The 17,316-nt window shown below is 44.9% G+C and overlaps 1 pseudogene; it reads right to left on the reverse strand.

Annotated features, from left to right (window-relative positions):
• Window positions 1-454: 454 nt before the first annotated feature.
• LOC137533985 (olfactory receptor 5AR1-like) lies at window positions 455-9,733 on the reverse strand (annotated as a pseudogene).
• Window positions 9,734-17,316: the final 7,583 nt, after the last annotated feature.

The raw sequence follows: 17,316 nt of genomic DNA on the forward strand, positions 1-17,316 counted from the left end.
TGACTCTCCGCTTTGAGACAAGCCATGTCTAAGATAGCGTGACACCGTCGTACCTGGCATGCAGCATAGGCCCTGCGGAGCTGGGGCTGTGTAGCTGGAGAGGAGAACTGCCACTCAGCCAAGGAGGAGGAGGAGGACAGCGAAGAGCATGTAGCAGGAGGAGAGGAGGTGGCAGGAGGCCTGCCTGCAAGCCGTGGAGGTGTCACAATTTGGTCCGCCGCTTTCTGCTTGCCATCGTTCACCACCAGGTTCACCCAATGGGCTGTGTAGGTAATGTAGCGGCCCTGCCCGTGCTTGGCAGACCAGCCATCCGTGGTCAGGTGTACCCTTGACCCAACGCTCTTCGCAAGAGATGACACCACTTGCCTCTCAACTTCACGGTGCAGTTGGGGTATGGCCTTTCTGGAAAAATAAGTGCGGCCTGGCATCTTCCACTGCGGTGTTCCGATGGCCACAAATTTACGGAAGGCCTCAGAGTCCACCAGCCGGTATGGTAACAGCTGGCGAGCTAACAGTTCCGCCACGCCAGCTGTCAGACGCCGGGCAAGGGGGTGACTGGCCAAAAGTGGCTTCTTCCGCTCAAACATTTCCTTCACGGACACCTGACTGCTGCTGTGGGCAGAGGAGCAGGAACCGCTCAAGGGCAGAGGCGGAGTGGAGGAGGGTGCCTGTGAAGGTGCAAGGGAGAAAGCGGCAGAAGCAGATGATGCACCTGAAGGAGGAAGAGGAGAAGGAGGGTGACTTTTCTTTTGTGTGCTGCTTCTGCTTTTGCTCAGGTGGCCATCCCATTGCTGTTTGTGCCTTTTCTCCAGGTGCCTTCGTAAGGCACTTGTCCCTACGTGAGTGTTGGCCTTTCCACGGCTCAATTTTTGTTGGCAGAGCGAACAGATGGCTTTGGTCCGATCTGAGGCACACACATTAAAAAATGTCCACACCGCTGAGCCACCCTGGGATGTGGGCACTATGGGGACCTCAGCAGCTGATGCTGAAGGGCAAGTTGGCTGGCTGTACATAGGTGGCGATACATGGTGCCGGACTCTGCCACCAGCTGTTTCTGACGAAGAGCTGCCCCAGCTTCTTTCAGCAACTTCTCTCCTCCTACTACTCTCTGACTCCCCCTCTGAACTGTCCCCCTCTTCATCTCCTCTATTGGGAACATACAGAGGATCCCTATTACCGTCATCATCGTAGTCATCCTGCCCAGCTTCGCTTGCCTCAGACAAATCCAAACTTGCACCATCAGTAGGTCCTTCATCCTCCTGACACGTTACATCCATAGTGTTGCCGCGTAACTCAGACATATTAGCTGGTGAAAATTCATCTGGCTGTAACAACAATGGCTGTGCATCAGTGATTTCAACACTAAATAATTCTTGCGAAGTGTCAAATGCAGCGGAAGTGGTGCTAGTAGTAGCGCTGGTGGCTGAGCAAGATGAGGTGTTCTGTGTCGCTAAATACTCAACCACGTCCTGACAATCTTGGGAGGTGATGGGACGTGCCTTCTTCCGAGCACTGTACTGTGGGCCAGGTCCACACGAAATTACATTTACACGACCTCGCGCAGACCTGCCGGGTGGCCTTCCTCTGCCTCTGCCACTACCTCTTCCTCTTCCTCTACCTGTTTTGTCCATATCGGGTATGCACGGAGTGGTATATCACACTGCGTGCACTCACGTAGGTAGGTGGGTTCACTTAACTGCACAGGTATGCGCACTGATGCGGTGGGTTAACTGAACAGTACAGGTATACAGTGGCAGGTTCACTGAACACAACAGGTATGCAGTGGCGGGTTCACTGAATGGGTATACAGTGGCGGGTCCACTGAACAGAACAGGTATACAGTGGCGGGTCCACTGAACAGAACAGGTATACAGTGGCGGGTTCACAGAACAGGTATGCAGCGGCAGGTTCACTGAACACAACAGGTATGCAGTGGCGGGTTCACTGAACAGGTATACAGTGGCGGGTCCACTGAACAGAACAGGTATACAGTGGCGGGTCCACTGAACAGAACAGGTATACAGTGGCGGGTCCACTGAACAGAACAGGTATACAGTGGCGGGTTCACAGAACAGGTATGCAGTGGCAGGATCACTGAACACAATAGGTATGCAGTGGCGTGTTCACTAAACAGGTATACAGTGGCGGGTCCACTGAACAGAACAGGTATACAGTGGCGGGTTCACAGAACAGGTATGCAGTGGCAGGATCACTGAACACAATAGGTATGCAGTGGCGTGTTCACTAAACAGGTATACAGTGGCGGGTCCACTGAACAGAACAGGTATACAGTGGCGGGTTCACTGAACAGGTATACAGTGGCGGGTCCACTGAACAGAACAGGTATACAGTGGCGGGTTCACAGAACAGGTATGCAGTGGCAGGTTCACTGAACACAACAGGTATGCAGTGGCGGGTTCACTGAACAGGTATACAGTGGCGGGTCCACTGAACAGAACAGGTATACAGTGGCGGGTCCACTGAACAGAACAGGTATACAGTGGCGGGTCCACTGAACAGAACAGGTATACAGTGGCGGGTTCACAGAACAGGTATACAGTGGCGGGTCCACTGAACAGAACAGGTATACAGTGGCGGGTTCACAGAACAGGTATGCAGTGGCAGGATCACTGAACACAATAGGTATGCAGTGGCGTGTTCACTAAACAGGTATACAGTGGCGGGTCCACTGAACAGAACAGGTATACAGTGGCGGGTTCACTGAACAGGTATACAGTGGCGGGTCCACTGAACAGAACAGGTATACAGTGGCGGGTTCACAGAACAGGTATGCAGTGGCAGGTTCACTGAACACAACAGGTATGCAGTGGCGGGTTCACTGAACAGGTATACAGTGGCGGGTCCACTGAACAGAACAGGTATACAGTGGTGGGTCCACTGAACAGAACAGGTATACAGTGGCGGGTCCACTGAACAGAACAGGTATACAGTGGCGGGTTCACAGAACAGGTATACAGTGGCGGGTCCACTGAACAGAACAGGTATACAGTGGCGGGTTCACAGAACAGGTATGCAGTGGCAGGATCACTGAACACAATAGGTATGCAGTGGCGTGTTCACTAAACAGGTATACAGTGGCGGGTCCACTGAACAGAACAGGTATACAGTGGCGGGTTCACTGAACAGGTATACAGTGGCGGGTCCACTGAACAGAACAGGTATACAGTGGCGGGTTCACAGAACAGGTATGCAGTGGCAGGTTCACTGAACACAACAGGTATGCAGTGGCGGGTTCACTAAACAGGTATACAGTGGCGGGTCCACTGAACAGAACAGGTATACAGTGGCGGGTCCACTGAACAGAACAGGTATACAGTGGCGGGTCCACTGAACAGAACAGGTATACAGTGGCGGGTTCACAGAACAGGTATACAGTGGCGGGTCCACTGAACAGAACAGGTATACAGTGGCGGGTTCACAGAACAGGTATGCAGTGGCAGGATCACTGAACAGGTATGCAGTGGCAGGATCACTGAACAGGTATGGAGTGGCAGGATCACAGTACAGGTATGCAGTGGGCTGAGGGCTCACTGAACAGAACAGGTATGCAGTGGCAGGATCACTGAACAGGTATGGAGTGGCAGGATCACAGTACAGGTATGCAGTGGGCTGAGGGCTCACTGAACAGAACAGGTATGCAGTGGCAGGATCACTGAACAGGTATGCAGTGGCAGGATCACAGTACAGGTATGCAGTGGGCTGAGGGCTCACTGAACAGAACAGGTATGCAGCCAGGAAGAAGTTAAGCCTAACTAATCTTTCCCTATATGAGAGACTGCAGCAGCTCGCCCTACTCTCACTAATGCAGGCACACGAGTGGCCGTAATGGCCGCCGCTGCCTGCCTTATATAAGGGGGGGTGGGGCTCCAGGGGCTAGTGTAGCCTAATTGGCTACACTGGGCCTGCTGACTGTGATGTAGAGGGTCAAAGTTGACCCTCAGTGCATTATGGGGCGAACCGAACTTCTTTCGCAAAAGGTTCGCGTGCGGTACCCGCACGCGAACCACCTGCGTTCGCACGAACCACGTTCGCGCGAACCACGTTCGCCGGCGAACCGTTCGGCCCAACTCTAATAAGAAGCTCGCATGTTTTCAGCTTCTTATCTCCTCGAATTGCATATGGCCCTGAATCTGCAATAAAAACAAAAAAACAAAAATCAAAACTGGAAGCTGAAAATTAGGGCCACTAAGTAGTATTGGATTAATAGCATATTATACAGTATTTATATATATAATATTTATACATATGTATATATTAAAAATTTAAACAGAAATAAGGCTAAAAAAAATAGACAAATCTTCTAAAATACTGGTTGTGAACTTAGCTATGCATGATCAAACTAAAGCTGTGATATTAATCAGAATCAGAATCGTTTATTTCGCCAAGCATGACTGGGTCATGCCCGGAATTGGTTTTAGCATCACAGGGCAGCTCGCAAAAATAAGTTACAGTATAGACATAACGTAAGAACAGTGCACAACATTAAGTTACAGCAGAATATACAATGCAGGAAAAACCGAGGCGGTATCACAGCAAGAAGCAGCACAACATACTCAGAATGATCCCAGCACCGTAAACACTCTCGGGCCATGGGGGGTGATGGCTAAGTACAACTGTGAGGGGGGCGCCATGGGATTTATAGGGAGTTCAATAGACTCACCGCTGCAGGGAAGAAAGTGTCTCTGTGCCTTGATGTCTTGGTGGGGATGGCCCGGAACCTCTGACCCGATGGGAGCCGTTGGAAGAAGCGATGCGATGACCTGGGTGTGATGGGTCATTAGCAATCTTTGCTGCTCTACAGCACATCCTAGAGTTGTGGATGAGCTCCAGAGGGGGGAGGGGTGTCCCAATTATTTTCTCCGCTGATCTGATGACCCTCTGAATTTTGTATCTGTCGCTGGCGGTGGCGCCAGCGTATCATACGAGTAACGAGGTGCAGAGGACAGACTCTATGGTGGCGGAGTAGAAGGATTTAAAGAGTTCTTGGGCCATACCAAACTTCTTTAGTTGGTGCAGGAAGAAGAGTCTCTGCTGGGCCTTCTTTTGGGTTGTGATGGTGTTCTTCTTCCAGCTCAGGTCATCAGATATGGTTGTGCCCAGGAGTCGAACGCTGGAAACAAATTTCAACTTCAGCCCCATCAATGAGAATTGGGCGCGGGGTCGTCCTCTGCCTTCTGAAGTCAATGACCATCTCCACAGTTTTGGTGGTATTGAGCACCAGCTTGTTCGCTCTGCACCAGTGGCAGATTCTATCCACCTCGTCTCGGTAGGCCTGTTTATTTCCCTTGCTTACGAGGCCAACAATGGTGGTATCGTCAGCAAATTTGATGACCTTAACAGAGTTATCCTTAGAGGTACAGTTGTTGGTGTTGAGCGAGAACAGGAAGGGTGACAAAACACATCCCTGAGGGGCTCCAGTGTTGGTAATACTTGGCCTGGACGAGATGTCGCCCAGCTTAACTACATGCGACCTGTCAGTAAGGAAGTCTGTGATCCAGCAGCGGATGGAGGGGTGGACACCGAGTTCCTCTAGGTTGTCATGCAGTATACGAGGACAGATGGTGTTGAAAGCCAAACTAAAGTCCAGGAGGAGCATCCTGGCATATGAGTCCGGGCTCATGCATGATTTGCTTCTATCTTTAAACGGTAGCCAGACAAATTTAACAGATTTGTCAGGTAGACAGATTTGTCTCATAATACAGTTGTAGGTTGTTCCTAATCTAACACATTCAACAGGGCCATTTCTTTGGCAGTGCGGGCAGGGCAACCGCCCTGGGTGCAGACCAGCAAGTAGAAGAAGGGGGAGCAGGCAGAAGGACATAACTGCTAGGGAGCTGGTGATACACGGTGCAGCTGAATGAAAGAAGAAAGAAGATTATCAGCGCGATCACCTTCTTTAATTCCTCCTGGGCTGCCTGCGTCCGATGTCAAGTCATTGTCACATCACCACCATGTGATGACACGTGACCAGGGGCGTAGCAATAGGGGGTGCAGAGGTAGCCACCGCATTGGGGCCACCTGGGCCAGAGGGGCCCCGAAGGGCCCTACCTCAACTACAGTATTAGCTCTATATTGGTCCTGTGCTCATAATAATCACTTCTATAGATACTTTGAATAGTGGTAATCATTAACAAGCTGTTCCCCATCCCCTTCTTGCACCTCTGACACTGTAGTTGCCATTGGCAGGTTTTGGTGCGCGTGTCAATTGTTATGTATAGAGTGCTTGGGGGGCCCCATTGTAAAGCTTGCATCGAGGACCACAGCTCCTTAGCTACGCCACTGCACCTGACATCCTGTAGCGGTACTGCAGGCTGTCAGTGCTCGCACCCATTGACTAGTCGGATTGCAGCAGCTCTATTCGCCTGTGTGTTCTTCTGGTCCCTGCTTCCTACTGGATGAGCGGCTGGTCACTAGTAAGTAGGCAGATCTACTTGTGACATGTGGCTGTCCCTAAGGAGTAAGGGTTCACGAGTCCACAGAGCTGGGGAGGAAAGGGCACAATTTTTACACCCTCGCCCTGGGTGCAATTCAGCCTAGAAAGAAACTGCTCTGACATTCAACACTGATTGCCTAGCAGTGGACGGCAGGCATATTTAAATGCAATTGAGATATATAAGGCACAGATCATATCCATTCCAAGATTCCGAGCCAACTGGACCTGTGGCTTTCACATCACTTAAAGGAATACTATCGATGTATGCATTTATTTTTAAATGCTGTATGTTGTAGCACACATTAGGACAAGTACTAGGAGCAATTTGATTTCTCACACAGCTGTTCCTCTCAGCTGTAAAATCCTCCTTCAGTTTTGGATACAAAATGCATCTAAATACTGACGGCTCCAAGAGGGCTAGACCATGTCTCTGCACAGAGAAGTTTATCCTCAGTTTATAGTTTAATTATCACCTTGCTGAAAGAATCTTGTTGATATGGTGGTAAGGGGTTAAAGATTCTAGCAATGTGTGTTTATTATCTTTGCTTCTCTTGACTGATAAAGATACTAATAATGCTAATTTTAAACAGTGGTCTGCCCCTCTCAGCAGCTTGTAAAGTGGATGCAGTCTGGAGTGAATCACCAGAAGCAGGCAGCCAGGCAACCAGTCTGAGTGTAAACACAGACTAGTGTTATAGCTAGTTATATTCCAGCAATATTACAGCTCATTTAGTTACCTGTTACCACCTCAGATCAGCCTGTTTCTCCTCATGTCTCCTGCATGCTGTGAGTGACACAGTGAAATATATTTGTGAGCTTTGTGAGAAATGAATTTTTAAGCATAAATAGAAGGAGAGAGACCTGGGTGAACAAATAAAGTGTCCCTAGCACTAGTGGTAATGTGTACATTTATTTAATAAAACAAGTAGTTTCAATTGATAGTATTCCTTTAATTGTAAACTTCTTGAAGCTATCCCAAGAAACACTATATAAAATTATGTGGCACAGAATTACCTCATTACATTTAATTAATGTGGGTTTAGTAAAAAAATAGGTATTTTCTGACCAATATGCTTAGCTGTTATGAAGTGGTAGGTGCAACTCTATTGGAAAAGCAACTGAGGTAGTCTAGTTGGACTTTGAAAAAGCTTTTGACACTTGTCCTCACAACAACTTGGTGCAGGTTCGGAGGAAGCAGGACTAGGGTAAATGTGTGCACATGGATAGAGAACTGGCTTCTACAGAGACGGTAAAGAGCAGAAGTATTTCAGACAAATACAGGACCAGTTAATATGTTTTACACAATATGACACTTTAAAAGTCACCATTTTGTGATAATTTAAAAATTAACAATGCTCAAGTGCTTACATAATTTTGCAGACATGTTGTGTGAACATAGTCATTGGTGTAACAAAAAGTCTTCTACATGGCTTAAGACAACTTGTTCTCAAGACAAGTTTATCAGAGGCCAAATGCTGCAAATTTTTCTTTCTAGCTCTATCTCTATAAAATCATGGGCAAACATCACTGAACCAAATTATTCTCCTAAATCAGCTACTTGGTCTGTGAGATGTTGAACTTGACATCTTATATAACTATGCAACTAGAATCAGTATATTTAAGTCATAGTGATATTAGCAAAATAGCATGCCTGACAGCACTATTTGTGGCAGAGAGTCCACTGCTCCAGTACTGATATTATTTTATTTTCATTTATCCAGCCCTCTGGGCTTAATTTAGGAAGCCTTGTACATTTTCTCTGCAATTACACAGGTTACCTAATTAAGCTTAGGGTTTACCAAAACAATTATGTTTATAGACATGAAATATTGCACCAATTCAAAGGAAAATAACCTCTACAAAAATAGCATTAAATTCACTTTGCTTTTCTTTTAACAAAAATTAGGAGAATTTTCAAAAATAAATACTTTTAGCAAAAAGCATCGTAGTCAGTGATTGTCTTGTATTTTTATGAATATTCAAATAATTCACAATCTGCTAAAAATGTAAAAAAAAAAATCAACTTTAATATAAGTTTACAAAACCAGGTTTTTTGAAATTCCTAATTTCACTATTTTGATGGGATGCAGAATTTCCTGCAAACTAGAATTAGCTTATTTGGGAAACTTTCTACGCACTGGTCATTGGCGAAATAACAAACACCAGAGAATTATATTCAGTAGCATAACCTTATTATTATGTTATTATCTTCTGTTTAAAAAGTGTCAACACACATTACACTGCATAAGATGTTCCAATAGGGTGATGTCAATTGTTCATGTAAGTCAAAATTATATTTGTGGAGAGTCAGATTTCTAGTAACATTTTTCCGGTACAAGAATTTTCAGATAAGTTATCCTTTAAAATATTTCAAAATTCTCTTGAAAGCATCCTTAACTTCAGTATTTCTGAGACAGTATATCAGGGGATTTAGCATTGGTATAAGTATACTATAGAAGACTGACGCTACTCTTTCCTGTTGTGCTGCATAGCTAGTAGAGGGCCGAAAATACATAAAGAAGAGAGTCCCGTACAAGATTGTGACTGCAGTCATATGAGAGGCGCATGTGTTAAAAGTTTTGTATCTTCCCTGGGTTGACTGGATCCTCAAAATAGCGAGTACAATGTTAGCATACGAGATAAGGATGAGAAAGAGGCAGCTCATGGAGATCAGGCCACCTAATGTAACCACAGCACCTAAGTATATGGATACATCAGAGCAGGACAACTTGTAAATTGGTGGAACATCACAGAAGAAATGATCGATAATGTTGGACCTGCAAAAGTTAATATGGAAGATGGGAATAGTGTGTGCAAGAGCATAGACCAAACCTACAAAATAAGCAGCAATCACTAACCGTTGGCACAAGATGTAGCTCATGATAATTCCATACAGTAAGGGACTGCAGATGGCCACATAGCGATCATAGGCCATAACTCCTAAAAGAAGACATTCAATGGTTGCAAAGGACACAAAGAAATATAACTGCAAGGCACATCCAACAAGCGAGATAGTCCTGGTTTCAGTTAAAAAGTCTCTTAGCATTTTAAGTGAGAAGAGGACGCATAGGTAAAGTCCACAAATGAAAGGTTGCTCAGAAACAAATACATGGGCTTGTGTAGATGTCTGTCCGCAATGGTTAGAGTAACAATGCCCAAGTTACCAGTCACAGTTGAAATGTAAACAAGAAGAAATATGACAAACAATGGAATCCTAAGCTCATTTTGATTGGTTAGCCCCAAGAGTACAAATTCCATCACTGAACTATTGTTCATCCTTAATAAATGTTCAGCATCTCTTTATTAACATATAAAAAGCATGCGATAACGTATTAATGATGTGGCGACTTTCAGAAAAATGCAAGGAGCATTGTCCACCAGCCAAAAATATTTTAGGATGATTGCAGAATGAATCAGTTCATCAAACTGAGATCAGCAGTGAGTCAATGCTTCTTCGGGGTTCCAGATCTACTTATCAGGAACATTTTGAAAACTGTCAATTACATGCTTATAATACTATGATTTTGGCTTCAGTTGTGTATGCGTCACACCTGGAACAAACATGCAGCCAGTGGAGTACTTTGGTTGATGTGCTTGTCAGTCCTCAAACAAAGCAGAACAGGACCCGTTTTTGGTGGAAACCTCCGAAATGGAATTCATTGCAATTTTTGTTAAGCTTGTGCTGCTGCACACCAGACAAATGCTCCTTTTAAACAAATACTTCAGCGATATCAACTGGGAACTAAAGAAAGACAGAGATCAGTGAGGCTTACTTGCTAGACTTTCACAAAAGCCTGCTGAGTCAACCCAAGAGAAGGAGGCAGAGGTAGTATGGTTTCAGTGCTCCTGATTTGGGCACCAACATATTTTATCACATGGTTGGGGGGAATGCTTTGGATCTGTGATGTTTTCAGCTGTGTTTTGGTGTTTTCCCTTTTAACATTCAACTAGCAACAATTTCCATTTTAACATAAGACCCTTTGTAATGTTTAACCCTAATCTCCTCCCCTACTGAACATTCCCTTCCAACCAAAATTCTTCTCCTGAAGAACTTCCTTAAACGTCCTCCCTCAACAGTATCTCCTTGGAGTTAGAATAGAAACATAATTTCTGACTTGTAACATTATCCTCCAACCCTAAACAAAGTCCTCTTCCTCACACCTATCCTCAACCTTCTAATGCTAACAAATAAAATGACCCCTATCTCAGTCCTGTCTTCTCCCACTAACTTTACTAACTTATACCTTGCCCAAACTTTCATAGTGTGTGCCTAGCCCTAGTTCACATTAAACTTTTGCTGTATTCACATAGGATTTCAGTTACCGCTCTAGCACCCAACTAACCATTCCTCTACATAAATAACACTGCTGCATGGTAGAAGTTGGTGGTTTAGCCAAGCACCAGTGCCCAAACCAATGGCACTAAACCTTCTGCTTCATAGAAAATAGACTGCAGTGTAGAGTTATTGCTATAGGCATACTCCGCAACAGTTTCATGCACAGTGTTTTACTTCAGCTAACATCTGGAAATATACTTGAAGAAGGGGACTAGATCTCTGGAAGTTAGCCATTAAAAGGTATTACTTTAAAACTTTGTTTTTTTCTACCTACATGAACAGTATTTAAAACACAACACATCGGTATTGATGTAGCAAACATCACATTTTTGGCCTGATATCAGGGTCCTGTGGGTGCTCCAGAGTGATAGCGTGGGTGGGCACTATAGGTGTGGTGGGTGAGGAGGAGTGCCAGAGTCTCGCAGGGACGCAGTTCTAGCTATACTAAGCAGGACCGTGCAGAAGGTCCTTAAGTGGGGGGTACTCAAGTTAAAAAAAGGGTGCTCTCCCCTCCAATGCACAGTAGTGCCTACAAGTGCTGAAGGACCTCCCCCCAGCCCCCTTGTCCTACAGTGACATGTGACCTTCAGCCCCCGCTCTCCCTTCCCCCCCCCCCCCCGGCTCTCCAACTATCCAAAACCATACCCCTAAACCCCTCTGCTTGACACATACATTCAGTCACAGAAGCGCTGGCTGCATTCAATGGTGTGGAGTCAGTCAGGCCTGTAATCGGTGGCTGCACGACCCCCCCCCCCCTCCTTGTTTCTGGCTAGGGGGTACTGGCTGTCATGTGGGTGCTGAATGCCGATGCGGGTGTCATGTGGGTTCTGGGTGGAGGTACAGGTGTTATGTGAGTTCTGTCTGTGGGTATCATGCGGGTGTTGATTGCAAGTACTTAGTGCCATGTGAGATCTGGGTGTGTGTACTGGATGTCATGTGGGTGCTGGGTGCAGGTACTGGGTGTGACATGAGTGTTAATGTTTGGTGCCATGCCTGTACCAGGTGCTGGCTAAGAGTGGGCATTGGGCGTCACATGGGTTTTGAATGCAGATACTTTGGGTGCGGGTACTGGTTAAGTGGTTGCTTGGTGCAGTTTGTGAGTGCCATGTAGAGGCTGTGTGCAGGTGTGGTACTGGTTGCAATGTCAGGCCTGGGTGCAGGTACTTGGTGTCATGTGAGTGTGTGTACTGGGTGCCAGCTATGGGGTAAAGGAGTGTGGGTGGATGCTGGGAGAAGTAGAGGTCAGTAGACGTCAGTGTGGGTGCTGCAGGAAGAGGAATTCATGGGGGTGCTGGGGGAGGGAGAGGTCACTGAGAGTGCTGGGGAAGGGAGAGGTCAGTTTAGGTGCTGAAAGAGATCACTATGGGTGCTGCTGGGGACAAGAAGGGGGCCATTGGGGTGGGAAAGGTCACTGTGGTTGCTGGGGGAGGCAGGATCACTGCAGTGCTAATGCTGGGAAGGGAGAGGTTAGTATGGGTCCTAGGTGGAGGAAGAGGTCCCTGTGGGTGCAGGGTTAAGGGAGAGGTCACTGTGAATACTGGGGAGGGAGAGGTCACTGCGGTCAGGAAGACTCCATCTCACCTGCTCCCACACAGATGCAGGGATGTAGAAATCCTGTATGTGACCTCTTTACTCCAAAGTGTCCCAGATGGGGAGGAGCTTCCTGTGGGTGGTGGGTGGAGCTTCCCATATGAGGTGGGTGGAGCTTATCACGGCCAGGGGCAGGGCTTATTTTTCACAGCCAAAGGAGCCTTTTTATGGGTACTTCAAAAGGGGGGGGGGGGTTCTTGGGCACTTAGAGCACCCCCCTCTGCATGTACCTGATGCTAAGTATTGCAAAAAACACAAAGAATCTTTACATTTCCCTCCAGGGCTCCTCATTGGTCTATTTTCAGACCAATGGGAGGCCCTGGAGGCAAATTTTAAGATGCTTTTTGCTCTAGATATACTTATAGTATAGCTTGAGCTGCGTGGGGAGCGGCAGTGTGTGGCAGCAGGTGTATGGAAGAGATCTTGGCGTGGGTTAGTTTCCGAGGATATTGGCGTGGGAACTTTTTCTTAAAGGTCATCAATCACTTTCTTCGTTATTTTTATTTTAGCCCTTTGTGGAAACGGTTAAGGGGTACTTTGTACCCCTAGACTCATGTCTCCTGGGGAGGGGGCTAGCATCTTGGGGATCCCTTCTTAAAGGTTTCAAAAACAATACATCTAAAAACATTATACATTTCAAAAATGATAAACTTCAAAATTTCAAAATGATAAATTTCAAAATGATAATTTTCAAAAACGGCAGGCCCCGTGCACGCTATTTATCGGGTGCCCAAATTTCTGGTTTTGGCACCCAATAGCTGATATTTGCATTAGCAGCACCTACGGGGCACCCAAATTGTCCATTAGCTGCAGGAGTCAAAGTTTCCTGTTTCTGTGAAAATAACCTGTAATGCTGGGGATACACGGTACGACTCGGCGGCTCGATTAGCCGCCGGATCAACTCCCACCTCGTCCCCGTTCGTCCCCGCAGCCGCCCAGATCGATTCCCACTTGTCCCCGCGGGCGCTTCCTTATCTTCCGCTCGACTCCCCGCTATTGTCCGCCCGCGGGGATTGAGCGGGGTCATCGGACCTGTCAGAAATTATCAATCGAGCCATCAGCGGCTTGATTGATAAGGGGGAAAATGTACCATGTATCCCCAGCATAAGATGATGGTTAGGAAATAATGTCTTCGGGTGATGGAGAATTGAGAGATTTGTGGCCATGATGGTTTATATGGAATGTGGGTGTGGTGTGTGTTATGCCTAGTACACACAATACGATTTTCTGTTAGATTTTCTGTTATGATAGGTACACGCTATACATTTTCTGTTAGATTATTTTCTGCAAAGTACTGGTCTTATCTCCTGCAGAGTAGAACAATGCCTAATTGCTAGGCAGACAGATGGTTAGATAGATAATTTCCAAAATGTTGGAAATTATCTATCTGGCAGGTAAATGCAACAGAAAAATCAAACTGAAAACTGTATGGCATGTACCTAGCATAATGCTAAACATACACGGTACGTTTATGCGCCGGTATCGAGCCAGCGGCATTCCTTATCAGCCGCTCGATTCCCCGCTATTGTCCACCTGCGGGGATCGAGTGGGGAATCTATCCCGCGGGTCATCGGACCTGTCAGATATTATCAATCGAGATGGTGTGTGGAACAGATAAGAACAGAGATAAGCTGAAAATGATCCTAACATGTCAATCTCCATTTTCCACTGACCAAAAAAGTGGAAGCCATCCTAGCAAAAGTAGACTGCAACCTGGCAATAAATCAGTCGATATCTACTAGTTCATCGGTGGGCTGCTAACTAGTCAGCAAGCATCTGGTGGCTTTCAGTTTTGATAAGGTTTTTATTGAGAAAACAGATTAAAAACAAATAAATCATGACATTGCTTAAAGCGGTTTAAAACTCTGACAACATTTTCAACAAAAAATGTGTTTTCCTACTTTTTATAACCCATACAATTATCATATTTGCTTTTGTGCACAAATATTAATATTCATTTAGATATTATAATTATAATTGAAAGCTGCTGGTGCATTTTATTTATAACTGTTGTCAATCTGTTTTAAATGCTGCCATCAGTGATTTCTGACCTGTGTTTCACCCCAGGACTCATCAGCTGTAGTCCTGCACAGCCAGAGAATGTTTACATAAATGTATCAAGTAAAGAATGTGTACACAAGATAATATTATAAGCAGTTTAGATGAGGGTTCTCCCTGCAGAAGAGTCAGCCCTGTTATGTAACCCTTTGAATGCTGTTTTACTAAAAAAAAAAATTGTGTTAGTATATTATATGCTGTAAATAATCTTTTAGAGCAAAGAAGAAATACTGGGTTATATTCCGCTTTAAGTAAACTGAGCACATTCAATGCAAAAAGGAAATGGAAAAACAACACAAAAATACATGTACAGTACATGCATAACTAGTACCAAATAAAAGAGATAAGAGAGATGATTTGCATATTCAGCAGTGGGGCATTGTGGGTAACCACAAAGCTTAACTTATAGCTGAATTATTGCAAATGTCCTTCTGTTTTAAGAAGGCAAATTCCAGCAAGCATTGCTTAGTGGTTTGGTTCACCCTGAGCTGCTTGGTTACTCTATGGTACCAAATAATTAAGCAAATCCAGACTGTATTAGCAATGTAGCAAAATGCCAATTAAACTTACTACTTTAGATAATGCCTTAGAGCAAAGCTTGCATAAAAAAGACCATTAAAGGACAGATGAGAGTAGATAAAAGAAAAAAAAAAGAAATGTATAGAAAGTGTCCTGGGACATCTGTGAAGACCAACTGAGGGAAGGTGGATGGATCTTACTCATAGTACATTTTATATAAAGGGGTATCCCTAACCTTGAACCAGGCTTCCCAGGTCAGAAGGTATAGATCGACCCTATCCCTGGCCAGGATGATGATTTCTTCTCTTTTCCGATTTTATGCACTTTGTCAAACCAAACCTTCACAGAGGGACATGTTGAGACTTCCAATGGTTGGGTATAAGAGCATTGGCAGTGTTGAGTATGTGAAGGATTATTGTTTATTTTATAAGATCCAGTCAAGGAAGGGACCAAGTGGAGCAGATCATTTTCTGGGGTGAACAGCAGCTTTACACCAGTGATGTTATGTTACAACAATGTAGTGAACCAAGGACCAATAGGATTTGATCCCAGGGTAATGCCATGCTATACGCAGAAGGAAACCTGGCCCAGAGTTTTGCACCTTCAGCAGGTATCAGGGACCGGAGGAAAATCCTATCCAATTTGTTTGGTGTGAGGTTCCAGTATCTAGTGTCTTTCATTTGCTGGCATGACTTTCAGTTTCTGTGTGAGTAGAGACTGCCATTTTGGAGATTTTTTTCCACTCATATCTTCCTGGCTTTTACTACATAAACTGTTGCTGTACCTATACCCAGTCCTACATTGGGTGTAGGAGAATGTCAACTATGCACTCATATAGTGAAGCCCTATGAGAGGGTGCTCAAATCTTGCATGGTGCAATAGCATAGAAAGGTAAGAGGTTGGAACTCCAATATTAGTATAGGCTCCCTTAGCTAAACATATTGTTTAGTTTGGCACTGTTATTGGCCTGAGGAAGTGGGCTGAGGCCAACGAAACGCGTTGCCTGTGCTACTAATAAAATCTTTTGATCTTATAAAGATTTTTCGTCATTGAGGTAAGCTACCTCAATCCTAGTCTTCTAGTTTTTAAACTGTTTTTAAATGTTTTAATAAACCACCAGGGCGCCTCTTTCAACCTAAATAGTGACTCGAATATTAGATTTCAAAAACTGTATTTCATGCTGCAAAGTTATATTCCAATGTTTCGAGGCCACCAAGTGCCTCTTTATCAAGGAGCGTAATGCAGAATTTGTTGAAGTATGAGGAAAAGTCTCCTAAGAGTCTTTGCGCTCCAGCGGCAGCTGCACCAAACATAACTAAGCAGCACAGTGGTGTAGTGGACAGGACTTTCACGGTGCTGGGTCTTTGTTTAAATTTGGGCAAGGACACTATCTGCATGGAGTTTGTATAATTTTCCCATGTTTTTGTTGATTTTCTCTGATATTCTAAAACATACAGATGAGTTCATTGGCTTCTGGCCTTAGACTATGATGGATATATGACTATTGCAGGTATTAGATTGTGTGAGGGATAGCTAGTGACAAGACTTTATACGGTGTAAAGAGCTGTGGATGATGTCAGCTGAATCACGCAGCCTGTCCTCTATTCTCTCGGCTTAATAATTGTAAATCAGAGCCCATGCCTTTAAAACAGCTTTTAAGGAAAGAGCTACACAGGGGGGACCTCCAAATTTACTTTTGCCCCAGGTCCCCATTGTAACTAGAACCGCCCCTGTGTAAGTGATTTTAGAAGCAATTTTCGCGCTCCAATACAATACATTAGGGCGAAAAAACTCAAAAAAGCTTCATGTCCTGTGATTGCAATTAGCTCTAAGTGCAATTGCTCTAGTGGATTCACCGTCATTCACTTCTATTGGCAAAGCATTTTTGAAATCGCTGTTGATCTTCGGGATCAAAAAATGCTGCCAACAGCGTTATAAATTTCCTGTCAGATTGACCGGTCAAATCAATGATTTCCGGTTTTTCAAATCAGATTTTCAATCAATTTTCTGATCAATTTTGGGCAGAAATGAGTCGCAAATTCGATTAGAAAATGTGATTGGAAACCTAATCAGACTTGTTGGCAATTATGGATTTGACCCATCGATCTGACAGTAAATTGGATGGTGTGTGCCAGGCATTAGAGCTTCAGAGGACTCAGTCTGCATTGGAGAAATATCAGAGTTTTTCCTAGGAGATAATTTATCATCTTTGATTTAAAATAACTTTTCAGCACTTTTCAGCACTTTGCAATAGAAAAAGTACCAAAATGTACAGTATTTTTCGGACTATAAGACGCTCCTGACCATAAGACGCACCTAGGCTTAGAGGACAAAAATATATATACTAAACCTGGTACAT

This window comes from Hyperolius riggenbachi, chromosome 10, assembly GCF_040937935.1.
Source record: "Hyperolius riggenbachi isolate aHypRig1 chromosome 10, aHypRig1.pri, whole genome shotgun sequence".
NCBI lineage: Eukaryota > Metazoa > Chordata > Amphibia > Anura > Hyperoliidae > Hyperolius > Hyperolius riggenbachi.